Source organism: Rhincodon typus, chromosome 18 (genome assembly GCF_021869965.1).
Source record: "Rhincodon typus isolate 14 chromosome 18, sRhiTyp1.1, whole genome shotgun sequence".
Taxonomy (NCBI): domain Eukaryota; kingdom Metazoa; phylum Chordata; class Chondrichthyes; order Orectolobiformes; family Rhincodontidae; genus Rhincodon; species Rhincodon typus.
This window is the reverse complement of record NC_063349.1, coordinates 15,943,288-15,958,386: the sequence shown is the minus strand read 5'-3', so window position 1 is coordinate 15,958,386 and position 15,099 is coordinate 15,943,288. Positions and strand designations below refer to the sequence as shown.

The following is a 15,099-nucleotide window of genomic DNA, read 5'->3' as shown; positions in this document are numbered from 1 at the left end:
AGTGTCACAATGACGCCACCCACAAACTGGAGGAGCAGCACCTCATATTCCGCCTTGGGAGCCTACAGCCCAATGGCCTAAACGTGGATTTCACTAGTTTCAAAATCTCCCAACCCCCGGCCTCATCCTATGTCCAGCCCTTCTTCTCATCCCTGCCTCCTTGACCTGACACAACCTGTCCATCTTCTCTCCCACCTAACCACTCCTCCCACCTCACTGACCAATCCCCACCACTGCCTACCCTGCACTCACCTATCACCATCCCACCTACCTTCCCCAGCCCCACCCCTCCTCTCCCTATTTATTTCTGAGCTCCCTTTCCCCCTCCCCATTTCTGAAGAAGGGTCCCGACCCAAAACGTCAACCCTCCTGCTCCTCTGATGCTGCCTGGCCTGCTGTGCTCCTCCAGCTCCACACTGTGTTATCTCTACTTCTCAATTATAATTAGGTCTGTAGAGTAATGTGAAGAGAAGAGCCAGTATTCCTTTAAAAGGGGGGAGGGAAGTAATAGCTAAATCACTCTCACTGTGCACAACCAAACCTCAATGTGCTAATAGACAGCAGTACAGACAAGAGTGAGAGTTTGCGTCCAGAGGGTGTTTTACCTGGTACAATGCTGATGTTATCTCCCATAACGAAAGAAACAGGGTATTGATATCATGGAATTGAAGAATCCAATTTATTACAAAGAGCTAATACATTAAAAATTACAATCCTCAGGCGCTTTAGGATCTGGACTAACATTAAGCTATTAGACTACAATTGAACAGCATTCTTCTAGTAGAGTACTATGCTTCAAGTGATCGGAGGTAAGAGACTATTATAACCTTGGGTCACATGCTATGATACAAGCTAGTGATAATGTTGAGTATGTCTCTTAAAGATGTACTGATAATGAGACATACGGCAACAGACAGGTCACCAGCTTGCCCACTTCACTGTGAAATGGTTGCTGGTAGCAGTGGAACCTAAACAATGCAAAAGACACTTGAACAGGAGTCAATAAATAGAGGATAAACATATCCAAAAGACAGATCCAATCAAATGCCATGTTGTGGCAAATTCACCAGTGTATCATTCAATCCGCTGTATGGCACCAGTACAACTTATAAATATTGCAGAATAATACAACATTTCACCAATATGAATATCAAACAGAAACAAGCACAAACAATACCCAAGAGTTGCTAACAGATATTACATTGGTCATAAGTGCGATGTTGATGTGATTAAGATTCAGATGGTGAAATCACATCGTTGCAGAAATGTGATAACTTTCCAATTTAACAACTAAAGTTATTGTTAAGTGCAGAAGGAGTAACAATGGTAGCAATATTATTTAATTCTGGCATACTTTAATTAGTTAAATTAAACACCATGTTTGTGAGGTGAATTTGTATACATAGTGCACAATTGTTGTTAATGGGCAGTTCTGAGTTTTGCAAGAATTTTCTGGTTGTACTCATAGATTGAAGGAAAACAGTACTATAAAGTGTGCAAATTATAGATTAAGTAAATTAAACAAACTACAGATACAAAAATCACATTACACATAAAATGCAATGGAACATTTGGAGATCTTACTGATGCCACAAAGCAGAGCTATATAAAGCAGTCAGGTGCTTAGTACTATTAACAAGAGGTGAAAACAAATTATGACCATGTATTTTTTTTATAAATAATCTCCTGCATTTACAGGCATTGAATCTGTTTAGCGTATCCTAACTCTTAGTTTAGAAAAAACTTAAATCACTAGGGATGAGGAAAGGCTATCAGCCTGTCAGAAAACAAATCACCTTATGATATCATGGCTATTACAGTTTTTTAGATTAAACCCTGTCACCTTCTAGACTTCCCACGATTTAGTCCGGGCAGGAAAGATCAAGGATTGCCTTCCTACTCACTAGTCAACTGAGGCTCTTAAAGACTATATTTATGTGGTTTTATTATATTTATATATAACTCCACTATTTCTCCTAGTAACAGTGAATAGCAACCTGCAGCTAAGTTATACATAAGGTTGAACATCTAATGGAGTCTTTGCATCATTAAACTGACTGCAGTAGAATACAGAACTACCGAAATAGCTTAAACATTGCCCAAAATATTTCACTACCGGATTTGGCTCAGTTAATCACCATATCTAAAGATCTTGGGTGATAATTATTGCATTTCGAGTGGCAAAGGGGAAAATAAGATCATCTCTTCTCACAACTTTCTTAAACTGTTTCAAGTGACTATTTCCTGACATGAGTGAAGGTTATTGATATTACCTGATCAACCCTGGCTACTTTAGAACACAAGTTGTTAGTACAATTGGAACCAACCCACTCTTGTAGAAGGTAACATTTTCCAGTTTGTTGCAATGGCACCTAACTGGATGAAATTATCTTTTTCTCCTCCTCAGTTGTTAATCTAAGAATGTGAAGTTTTGATATTCATGCCCTTTCCAGTCTATCTTTCTGTGGCATAGTGGCAAGAGCTGAACACAGTGCTCAACGTGTGGTCTCAAAGTGGCTGGTACTCATCATAGCTGGATTTCCTCACATGGGCCTGTGATTAAAATTGCAGATCAAGCGCGGTCGCTATATCAGGTCTAATTCAATGTGTTTGTTGATGGAATCCATGGATGAATGCCAAGCCTCCAAGAATTCCCTGGCTGTCCTCTGTTTGGCGTGTCCAATGATAGTAGTGTTATTCCAGTTGAAAGTGTGGTTTTTCTCATAGACAAGAAAAACTTTTAACTGGGACACTACTACTTTCATTGGACACGCCAAACAGAGGACAGCCAGGGAATTCTTGGTGGCTTGGCATTCATCCACAGACTCCATCAACAAACACATTGAATTAGACCCGATATAGCGACCATTGCAATGCACAGCCAGAACCGGCACCTACCGGAAGCAGCAAAAACCAGATCATATAAAGTCGAACCAGCACAGGACAACAGCACTTCACAGGAGGCTCCACAGCACTGAGGATGTCACCTAGTAAGGGGACGAAACGTCTGCTATCAAACCACCCAGCTCGGCAAACACACCAACATCTATAAAATGAGTGACCCTGGTTTTATTGTGCAAAATTGTTTTGGGAAGGAGCCAACAAAATGGAACAGCCCTGAAGTGGCATGTTTAGACCTGATTGCATTTCCAGCTAGACCTCCCCTTTCATTGAACTACCGTTTACATCCATATTCTGACATGCAGGGCCATACAACATGTATTTGTAGAGACTGCAGTTGAGGGCAAGCAAGCCAGTTGCATGTTGTGAGTAAAACACTTTTCAAGATTTCCTTTGAGCATTAAAAAATGGACAGTACTGTGTGAAGATACAGATAATTTCTACTGCCTCGAGTTAGCTTAGAACTCATTATTTTCCAAGTTCACCTGTAAGTAACACCTTCCTCCTAGCTCCCTTCTATATCACAAATATACCAGCCTGAGGTACAGCTAAGAACTCAAGACCATGATAAATAATCCAGGCTGTCTGCACTGTCAGTGAATGTGAAATTATACATATTTTATTAGTGCTATGGAGTTTGCCCTCTGGCTCAAACTGTTGGAGTGTAGCCAGGTGATAAATAAGAAGCAAAGAGCAAGCCCATTATATTGAGAGCTGCCTTCATATGCTTCACTACCAGAGGAAAAGCACATCTACTCAAAGTGGGTCAGGTTTTTTGAATTTAGTAGAATTCAAATGCAAAGTTTACTTTGGTGTTTGGTACCTAAAGATGGTCCATTTCATGAGGAATGCTGTAGCATGCTTCCTGACCTCTGTCACAGGCGACTCTAATAATTGTGGAGAGGGACAAGTTGGAAATTTTGGTCAGATGCTCGATACAGTGAATAAAGTTCGACATTGATCGAAGTATGATAGATTCACAAGGTTCAAAGACAGAAGATCTGAATGGAAATTAAAGATGCCATGTCAAGGAACTCAGCACTGCCATTTTTTTTATTTTGTGAATATAAGATTTTTAAAACTGAAATAATTTATCACTAAATGGTGACGGCAAATCAGGGAAGAACAGTAATAAATGAAAATGTGTAGGAAAACATGAAAAATCCTTCATCAATAAAATAAATGACTAATCGAAATGCATTTTTTATTTTAAGAGTTTTATGTGTAAGAACAAATGTTCCACATTATATGTCTGAGATTTTATAATCTAATTGAAGCCCTACTCATTTGATTTAAGCTGGACCAAGCTGGAAAAGATGGCGGAACTTCACTGTCCACTGGTGACCGCATTCTCCATTGATAACTGCAGAGTTTTGATGCTACCCACTCTGGCCAGTTGATAGTGTGTTTCTCCTCACATAACCAACATACTGAGGACATTCATTAGGAGAAAGTTCAATGCTTTTGAATAATGTGTCCCTGAAATCTCCATCCTTGATCACTTCAATGGCACTTCCAACCTAAGCTTGCCTTCAGCCCTTTTCTGGATTAATCCCCAAACTTTCTGCTCACTTGCTCTCTGTGATCACACAGTGCAGTTTCAGTCTTGCACTATTCATAACAAGCAGCATGGCAATGTCTTTGTCTGTTCTTGAATGGGTATGAATCACAGTGCCTTCTGAAAGACCACAAAAGAGGCGAGAAAGGTAAAGGTTATAATGTAGTTGAAGGGCTGTTTACTGAGAGATTATTAACAACACTAGACTGGCATGCTGAGTGTATGCGTTAGAGAACATTTCAGTTCTGGAGAAGACTTGAAGAGTTCCAACTATCTCTGATTCAACTTGAAAAGTTAACTCTATTTCACTCTGCGAGACTGCTTGACCTGCTGAGTTTCTCTGGCATTCTCTGTGTTTGTTACAGGTTAAGGTGTGAGTGTTTGCGTTCACACTGTAGATGCAGGATTTTCATGCAAACATGGTACTGGGTTTCTCTACATGTTTTGAAGACATGTGAAGCAGTTTAGCACAATATGTTTGATGAAAGTGCTATGATCTCTGTACAGACCATAAACATTTAAACAAAATTTGATACATTTCCCAACAAATGGCTGAAAGCATTACTGGGTAAGAGTTCACATTTTAAGTCTTTTACTGTCACAAACAAACTGAAATCATACAGACTAGGTGTTATGTAATAGCCCACTACACATGCATATAGAAAAAATACTCCCACATCAAGTAACAAACACAACTGAGGTAGATACATGTTTTTAGGTTAAATCATGCTCCCAATAGACTTGTAGCCTTGAATATTAGGTTCTAACTTTGAGCCAGCTTTTCAGCAGACTCATAAAATCCAGGGATGTGCAGGCTAGGTGGGTTAGCCATAGGAAATGCAGGGCTGCGTCAGTGTAGACCCGATGGGCTGAATGACCTACTTTCACACTGTAGGAATTCTATAATCTATCATCCTTTTTCCCGGTCATGCCCAGGTGAGTATCCCAGTGTCCTGTTTTTAACTGAGAATCAGTTCTCACCAATGCCTTTCTTGGTGGCTCACATAAAAAACAGGCTTTCCTCTGCTTTTCTTAGCAGCAGCTGTTTCTGTCTCCTGTATGTCACCATAACCAGAAAAAATAGCTGTCCTTTATTAGTGTCAACATTAGAGAAGTGACATGACTTTCTATAGCTTTCAGTTGCAGATCATAAGGGTTGGTCTCCAAGCAGGATTAGTTTGATTGCTATACCAGCCCCCTATCCAGGACTTTCTACTTGCTTTAAGGTGGAAGAAACATTTTAAAACAAATGTCTTGAACAGTTTCATATTCAGAGCAAGGGAGTGCAGCTAATGGTAAAAGAGAATTGTGATTTTGAGGTCAGATAAGAGTGGTACAAGTCTGGAATGCACTGCCATGAGTGGTGGTTGAGGCAGATACAATAAGGGCATTTAAGGGACATTTAGATAAGCACATGAATGTGCAAGGAATGGAGGGATATGGACCAAGGGCTGGCAGAAGGAATTAATTTCATTTGGTGTCATATTTGGCACAACACCATGAGCCGAAGGGCCCATTCCTGTGCTGTACTGTTGTATGTCCTAAGTCAGAGTGTGAAACTGGAAAGGACTAGTAGCGAGAAGATAGGAAATGTGTGTGTGGAGGGACAGTTTGATAGGGCTGCTTTATGTGTTACATGAATATCAACTGCACTGTAACTGGCAGTACAGGCTCAGCCTTCTAACTATGATTGAAACATTGGTACACAGGACACCAATGAGCATCTTAAGTTTATTCTGCCCTTGAATGAGGTCAATCTACAAATCTTGAAAAATAATCAGGAACTCAAGTATTTCAGTTCTTGCAAGAACTTAAAATTAAATGGATGAGGGGATATTTTCAATAAATTGTCAAATATTTTTACTAAGAATTGCCACATGAAGAATTCTGTGTGTAAACCAAACAGCTTCCTATAGTAAACTGAGGTAAGGTAGAAGGAAAAGCTATATGCTTATTTGTTAAGATTCTGATCCTTCTCTGTGGTATATGAGTTCACAACTGTATAGGGGACAAGCTGACAGTCAGGAGTCAGGCTGATTTTGAAATGTTCAGAACTTTATCTTCTCTGAGACTTCACAAGAGTCACCATAGTAAAAATAAATGACCAAAGGATGGAATAAAACCAATTTCTAATCATCACATTTTGAAAATAAATTAAATTGAACTCACAATCCCATGTAGAATATAGTTCACAGGCAGACACAAATATTATCTTCAGCTATTAAAGCTGATATAAATGGAGGATTCATCACTTAACTTTTGTTAAGTGACATTTAACCTTGATAATCAATCAAAATGAAGCTGATCTTACATAAAGCATATAATTATTATAAATTATTTATTTTCCTACTCTGGGGAAATTGTGATTTAGCGTACACTAAAGTCATTTAAATTGAACACAGCTTTAATGTTAATTTTAAACTCCCTTGTTAATAGAAAGTTTAATAAATATTCTCTCTCTCATTTCACGATGTTTTAATGGTTAAATGAACTACTCAGCATGGGACACTGAGCCATAGAGACCAGGAAGGTCCCAATGTCGATACTTGCTCTGCATACATTGTGCTCATCTCAGCAGAGATGGCGGTAACAGAGCTACAGTCGAACACAGGACATATTTGGCTGGAAAGTGGAAAATGATCCCATTATTGGCTCCTCAAAAGTGCCTTTAGAGAACAGGATCAGGCTGAGCGCTGTTACTCTTCTAGCTGAGGAGGTTGCTGGCAATCCCATTTTATTGAGAAAAGGGAGGGGTGAATGAGGGGAAAGTGGGTGGCAAGGCTGCTTAGTGCTGATGCAGCTGGGGAAAGTTAGTGAGGTGTTCCGAGGAAATGATGAAGCAGCATTGTGATGGGGCAGAGGGTGTGAGGGAAGATGTTGCAAGCAATAGATAGAGTTGTTTGTTTGTGGGATGAGGGCGTCGCTGGCTAGGCAGCATTTATTGCCCGTCCCTAAATGCCCAGAGGGCAGTTGAGACTCAACCACATTGCTATGGGTCAAGAGTTACGTGTAGGCCAGACCGAGCAAGGATAGTAATTTCCTTCCCTAAGTGACATTAGTGAACCAGTTGGGTTTTTCCAACAATTGACAATGGATTCATGATCATCATTAGACACTTAATTCCAGATTTTTATTGAATTCAAATTCCACCACCTACCCTGAGGGACTCGAACCTGGGTCCCCAGAGCATTACCTCAGTCTCTGAATTAACTGTCCAGCAATAATACCACTAATGGCAGAGCATGAACCTTGGTGGGAGGTGGGTGCAGTGGCAGAGGTAGAATGAGTGTGAGGTGGCAGAGACACGGGCATGGTACCTACCCTGGTGGAACAGAGAAGGTCACTGACCTTCTTACAGCATTGTTGGCTGTTCCTCCAGATGATGAAGACAGCACTAATCAGGGTGGCCACCTTGATCAGGCTACTAGTCCTCTGGAAAGAGACACCTCTCCTTTGTACAACCCCCTTGACCAGGACCTCTTTACTGGTCAGAAAATCACAGCGTCATCTCCAAAGTCTTCAGAAACTGTCTTTGGCTGAAACAGACAGCTTCAGCATATCAGTTGTTGGGGTGTTTAGTGGCCTTTTAAAGATTGCATGGGCACATGGGATTCCAGTCTTTCAGTGGATATCTGCTGAATAGCAAGTTATTCTGGGAACAGTACGGTGGAGGTAGACCCAAACTTGAGGGATGCCATATGGGCGATGTAGGTAGTCACTGAGGTGTCTTTGGTAAGATAAGGCAAAAAATCTTACTGGGAGTTGCAGCGAGAAAACTCGGTGCAACTCAGACTTAGCCGAAATAAACACATAAACGCATGTACCAGGAATCCATTATGTCAGGACTTGCGAAGTCTCACAAATCCATTGAGTTATAAAAACGTTAGTGGCTCAAGGAACCATTTGTCTACTCAACCACCCATTCTGAAAGGTTTAGGTTATTGTCTCATATATTCTCTTAGGTACAGTAATGCCACCCCATCCCATAAAAGCCTGCATGCCTTATATTTGGCAATTTGCCTCTAATCACAATAACCTAACATAGAAGTATGACATTGGTGTTTTGTGATGTGAACCAAATTGCCAATATTTGTTGCATATGTACATTACTCACTTTCTTCAAAGATCAACCAGGAGTACCAACTTGTACTTATGCAGCAGCTTTCCCACAGTAAATTATCACAAAATGTACTCCAAGGTATTGTTAACAAACAAACTTTGACACAGAGCCACATAAAGACATACAGGTGAGCGAAAGCTTTGTCAAAGAAATAGGTTTTAAAGGATGTCTTAAAGCAGAACAAAGAGACACAAAGCAGCAAGGGAATTTCAGAGCTTAGGTCTTTGACAAGTGAAGGCACACCAATGATAGAAGGAAGAAGTTCAAGAATGCACAAGATGCCAGAAATGGATGGGCAGAAGGATTTCAGATAGTTGTCGGACTGGCAGAGATTATAGAGATATAGAGAGGTGAGGGCAGGGAAACACTTGAAAACATGCTTGTGTGTGTTAACATATTACAGCAGAAGTGAATGTAGGTCAGCAAACAGAGAAATGATGGGGTGAACAGGGCTTGGTGCAAATTAGGAAATAGATAGTAGTGCTTTCGGTAATTTCAAGACTGCAGAAAGCGAGAGACGAAAGGCTGACCAGGCTTGGTATAATCAAGTGCATGGACAACAAACACATGAATAAGGGATTCAACAGCAGATAAGCTGATACAGGAAGAGGTGGGCAATGGGACAGAGGTGAAAGCAGGCAGTTCTCACATTGGAGACAATGTGTGTTTAGAAGCACAGCTCAAGTTAAACAGGTCACCATTGTGGTGAGCAGTCTGGTTCAATGTCAGGCATTTAGATAAGGGTGAGAAATGGAGTCAACCGCTAAGAAACAGAATTTGTTACGATGACGAGAAATTAAAATGTACACATTAAAAGCAAAAGTTTGGTGAGATTAGATAACCAGATATGAATTGTTAAATTTCTTAACTGCTCCAAGTGAATGCATGAGAACAGTTGTGACTATCAGATTAATTTTCAGATGCTGCTTCTCTCCCTCTCTTCACAACCAGAAAGCGATGAGAGACTTATCAAGAAGAATAGATGTGAGGTGTTTAAAAATTGCTGAGAATTATTTGCTGTTTACAGTCTTTGAAGAAAACAATTTATTTTAGCATATTAACAACTTCTCAGCTAGATTTTTTTCCCTAAGCCTGATTGAACATACTTTGTCTTAAAACCTCAACATTTAAGTGCAATTATCACTTTTATAATATTGTTCATGAAATATAAATGTCAAAAGCATCACTCGAATCAAAAGTCTGATTTTCTGAATGAGAATAAATCAAAAGATTGGGTTTGATTTGAGGGTGCTTAGATAGAGTGAGGCATACAGGATTACAGCAGCACAGGAGGTGCACAAAAAGATAATAAAAAGGAACGCGCAGCCAGCAGAACATCACCTAAACATATCCCTCAATATTATGTCAGAATTCACACATGAGGAAGTACTACAAAGTTGCCCAATTATATTGCTTAAGTGCCTTCTCAAATGATCACACTGTTTCATCTGGTGCATTCCTTTTTCTTAGCATGTAGTTAGCAAGTGGCATGTAGTTGGGAATAACACATATCATGACACAATCTGAAAAATTGTTAGATGAATTTTATAGGAATCATATCCAGCAGGCATGTGCTTTTCACTGTGAATAAGATATTAATATTTTCACAGGGTCTGTCATGTGGGGAGTCAACAACCTAGTGGTATTATTGCTGGACTGTTTTCCAGAGACCCAGTTAATGTTCTGAGGACCTAAGTTTAAATTCCATCACAGCGGATGGTGGAATTTGAATTCAATAAAAATCTGAAATTAAGAGTCTAATACTGACCATGAAGCCATTGTCAATTGTCAAAAGAGCCCATCTGGTTCACTAATGTTCTTTAAGGAAAGAAACTGCCATCCATACCTGGTCTGGCCTACATCAGACTTCAGACCCACAACATTGTGGTTGACTCTTAACTGCACTCTGGGCACTTAGGAATGGGCAATAAATGCCAGCGATGCCCTCATCCTGTAAAGGAATAATAAAAACAATACTTTGTTCTCTTAGTAAACATGCTGTAGTGCAACATCAATGCCAAACCTCTCATTTTCTGGTTACAGCACAGCATTGCCAGATACAAACACAGAAAATATAGCACTTTGAGCCACATCGCAGTGCCAGTACCTATTACATCTTTTTCTGTTTAAAAAAAAAGCCATCAAATAGCCTCTCTCTCATTTTGAGATTGCTACCACACATTCTCATGATTTCTTCCTCACGAGAGAAGCCACATATAAAAGCCTATTCTCTGACTTGCCCTTCTGTGCTACTCTAGTAGCATATAACTATCAGACGTCAGAGAATACCCCTCAGATTTGACTGCATTCCAACACCTGAGGTTCAATAGCTTTCAGTAGCTTTGAAATGTGTATAATATGTAGAGATTGATGTCTCTGTATACAAATGAACCACATATACCACAAATAGTAGTGTTTATTTGAAAGACTACACTATGCATTACCAAACTATGAAGGATTTTTTAAAATAACTCGGTCTTCCTAGCATTAACTCACCATCAGAAATAATGTTCCTTTCACAGCCATGAGTCATTCGAAGAGTAAAAGACTTGCTTCAAATAACCCTGTCCAAAATGGCTGGTAGAAAGAGGGGATAGAATAGATGCCAAGGGAAGAGGTCTTTTATAACCTAATGGATTTCCAATGCACAAGCAATGCCACAAAATGTGTGTTGAGCAAGATAAGGCTTCAAAGCTTTTACTTCTAAAACTATTTCTCCTTGCACTCAGCAAAGAAGCAAAAGGAACCAACAAGACTATAGATTCTAAGGAAGCTTCCTGAGCACAACCATTTATAACTTGATAAAGAAACAGGGCAATTAGAGAGGCGCATACTATGTGAAATAATAGGCCAGCATGGTAACAGCCTAATATACTCTGCAGGAAGAAAGAACCGACACTGTATCACTATAATGTGCTATCTTACATTGTATGGTCACTGGTTACACAGCTTTACCCTTAAAGGCAACATTCCTTCAAATAGAATATTTGAAGCACAGATTAACTCTGAGATGTTTTATTAGTTTGTAGGGACTGATTAGACTGTGGGTGGTTATGATTTGCTGCTTGCTATAATAATGTAACTGTATTCATATCATGTGCATTCTAACAGTATTTATGTGAAATTACTCTGACCGTTAGCAGTTCATTCAGCACAGCTACAGCTCAGCCCCACTGCGGTACAAACATATTTTTCTTGTCAGAAGACAGACACAGAAATGAGATTTCAAATAGTACAGTTTGTTTACCACACAGAATTAACATTTGCTTTTCTTGTTTATCCCCTAACCTTGGCTGCTATGGAAACCTCATTAATTATAATTGGGTTTCTGTGACAGATGATTATTCTTCACCCTGTTAATCCAGATGTACATAATAGATATTAACTAAATCAGGCCGCAGCTGAATACCAAACCCACGCAGACCCACATCCAGAAAACTGCTCTGCTGTTCCCATTAAGTTATGTGCAATTGAACCTGACCTCTATATATCCTTTCTCCATTATTTCAATTCATTCCCACCGTGTTCCCCAATTAAAACTCCTCCCCACTGATTACATTCACTTGCATCCTATATGAATATTTATCTTTCTGAGCCAACCACCATACAACCGATCCCTTTCAGATCCACCCAGACCTAAAATCATTGCCTTATGTATATGACTTCACATAGTACATTTTGTACATAGTACATTCTCATCTGGTAGTGAGTCCTGATGAAGGGTGTAAACCTGAAACGTCGACTTTCCTGCTCCTCTGATGCTGCCTGCCTTGCTGTGTTCCTCCAGCTTCACACTGTATTGCACCTGGTGGTTCTGTATACACTCATGGGTACAAATGATACTAATGTGCTATAATGAGATTCAGATAAATCATAATCTTAAACCATGTGACTTATGATATCCGTAGAGAGAAGACACCGGTCTGGAATGGGTATTGAAGGAAGAGGCCTTAGAGACTCCACTAGAGAGCTGTATTTGACAACTTACAATGGAGACTTGTAAATAAAGGGGTGGTACAGTATATTAAGGAGTTGAAGAGGCTTACTTAGTTATAAACAGCAAGCAGCCTCAGGGACAGCATACATGCAGACACCCACAGCCCAGTGTTACTCCAGACTGATATCACAATGGGCAGGTAACATTATTCCCTTAAAGCTCAAGATAAAGCAACTAATATCTCCTCTGTAGCATATTATATTACCACATGACATGTCTGGAGTAAAGGAAACCTGAAATAACACAGTGTGGAGCTGGAGGAACACAGCAGGCCAGTCAGCATCAGAGGAGCAGGAAAGTTGATGTTTCGGGTTGGGATGCTTCTCCTGACCCAAAACTTTCCTGCTCCTCTGATGCTGCCTGACCTGCTGTGTTCTTCCAGCTCCACACTATGTTGTCTCTGACTCTGGCATCTTCAGTTCTTGCTATCTCTGAAGGAAACCTGAAATGGTGTGTTTCTGCTGGACAAAACGTGCAGCAGTAGATCTGTAAGTTTACTTTTGCACCCCCTAGACAATCTTATCTTTTAATAACATTTCTTATTCCAGTGAGTTTGAGAATTAAAGATGTTAGTATGATGCAGCACTTTATGAAATAATGCATTGCATTCTGATGTTTTCTTGTGTTTTTCATTTGCCAATTCTGAGTTTATATTGTTGAATAAAGAGCATTCCTTTACATGTCCACTTGGAGACCTAGTGAGTAAGGTGGATTGAAGTTTTAAATTTAATCACCATTTCCAGGGAGGAAGCAGGGTGACCTGTTTATGTTCATTTCTAACCAAAAATTGATACCACAAAATTCCCTTCAACATTTTTGCTCTCCTTGTAGATCAATTCCAAATGAACTCAAAATATAAAGGTTCTTTCCTGCGAAGTAACTGGGCTAACATTTCATGTAGAAGCTGTGACCCCATTCTCTGTAGGTGGAAGTCAGGGGTAAGCCAAGCTCTCCAATTCTGGGTAGATATGGCCAATTTGACTGCCATCACACTGCTAATTCACTCAGGTTCTGAGGCTTCTGTCCTCATCTGGGAAGGAGTCCCTCTTCCAAAAGGGAAGACCATCACTGGAGGCTAGACATCAGAGAAAATAGCATTGTTTCACCATTTTCAGTCACGCAATTGTCCTGGTCACGAGCAAGTGGCAATGCAGAATGGAGGGAAACAAGTTGTGTGTCGGGGTGGGGGGGCGGTGAAGTGAGGGAAGGGGTGGGAATCACCACTAGGGAGGGCTTCCATTGTGCAGAGAGCACCCCCTATCATCCCCCCAAAATGAGGCAACCCATAGCCAAACCTGGCAACCTTGCAGCAGTGACAGGAGAAACACTGGTCATTTGCACGGAAAAGGAGCAGTATTGGCTGAAGCAAAGCAATATTTACAGAGAACAGATTACACCACCTTGTGTGCAGTCTGAACAGTATATTAGAAAACAAATTGTGTGTGACATTTGTGAGAAGATTTCTGAGGAAGGAGTGACCTTCACAAAGAGACAGTAGGGGAGCTATGTCACATACTACAGTCTACATCTATATCTACTGTCGTCATTATTAGACCACAAGATTTTGGAGCAAAATTAGGCCATTCGGACCATCCAATCTGCTCCACCATAGGATCATGGCCGATATGTTCCTCAACCCCATTCTCCTGCTTTCTCCCTGTAACCCTTGATCCCCTTATTATTCAAGAACTTATCTATCTCTGTCTTAAATAGACTAAGTGATTTGGCCTCAGCAGCAATAAGTTCCGCAGAGTCACCACTATCTGGCTGAAAGAATTCCTCCTCATCTCAGTTCTAAAGAGTTATCCCTTCACCAGGAGGCTGTTTCCCCAGGTCCTACACTTTCCTACTGGTGGGAACATCTTCTCCATGTGCACTCTATCCAGGCTTCTCAGAGTCCTGTATGTCTCAATGAGATCTTTCCTCATTCTTTTAAACTCCATCGAGTGCAAACGCACAGTCCTCAATCAATCCTCTTATGACAAGCCATCTATTCCCGGGATCATTCTTGTAAACCTCCTCTGGGCTGCTTCCATCATCAAAATATCCTTCCTTAGATATGGGGCACAAACTACTCACAATATTCCAATTGCAGTCCGATCAGAGCCTTACACATCCTCACCAGTACATCCCTGCTCTTGTATTCTAGCCCCCTTGAAGTAAACCCTCATTCATCCAACGTGTACTCCCTTGAGGCTGTGGAAGTAATAACAACCAGATTTTATATATAGCTTGATTTCAAGCAACCATAGGGATCTCTGTAATATCAGGCAATTTGCAGGATAGACATGCCTACAGCAGAGGACAGACAAGTTTACAGGAGAGGAGAAGGGACTTCCTTCCAGATGGGGCAAAAGTCACAACCAAAGTCAATTAATAGTCTGATGACCTTAAAATCAAACTGGAGAGTCAGTCAGGAAGCTAAGAACTCCTTGTTTTTCCTTTCAGAGCAAAGTCAAAGGTATCTCTTTCCCCAAGGTCTTATTCTTATCCCTCCACTTGTGTAGAAACTCCATTTGGCTG

The 15,099-nt window shown here is 40.4% G+C and overlaps 1 protein-coding gene across 2 annotated transcripts in view; it reads left to right on the top strand.

Moving 5' to 3' along the window:
- Window positions 1-15,099, top strand: part of shisal1 (shisa like 1) — a 163,422-nt gene that overhangs the window by 102,165 nt on the left and 46,158 nt on the right. The gene's annotated exons all lie outside the window — the stretch shown is intronic.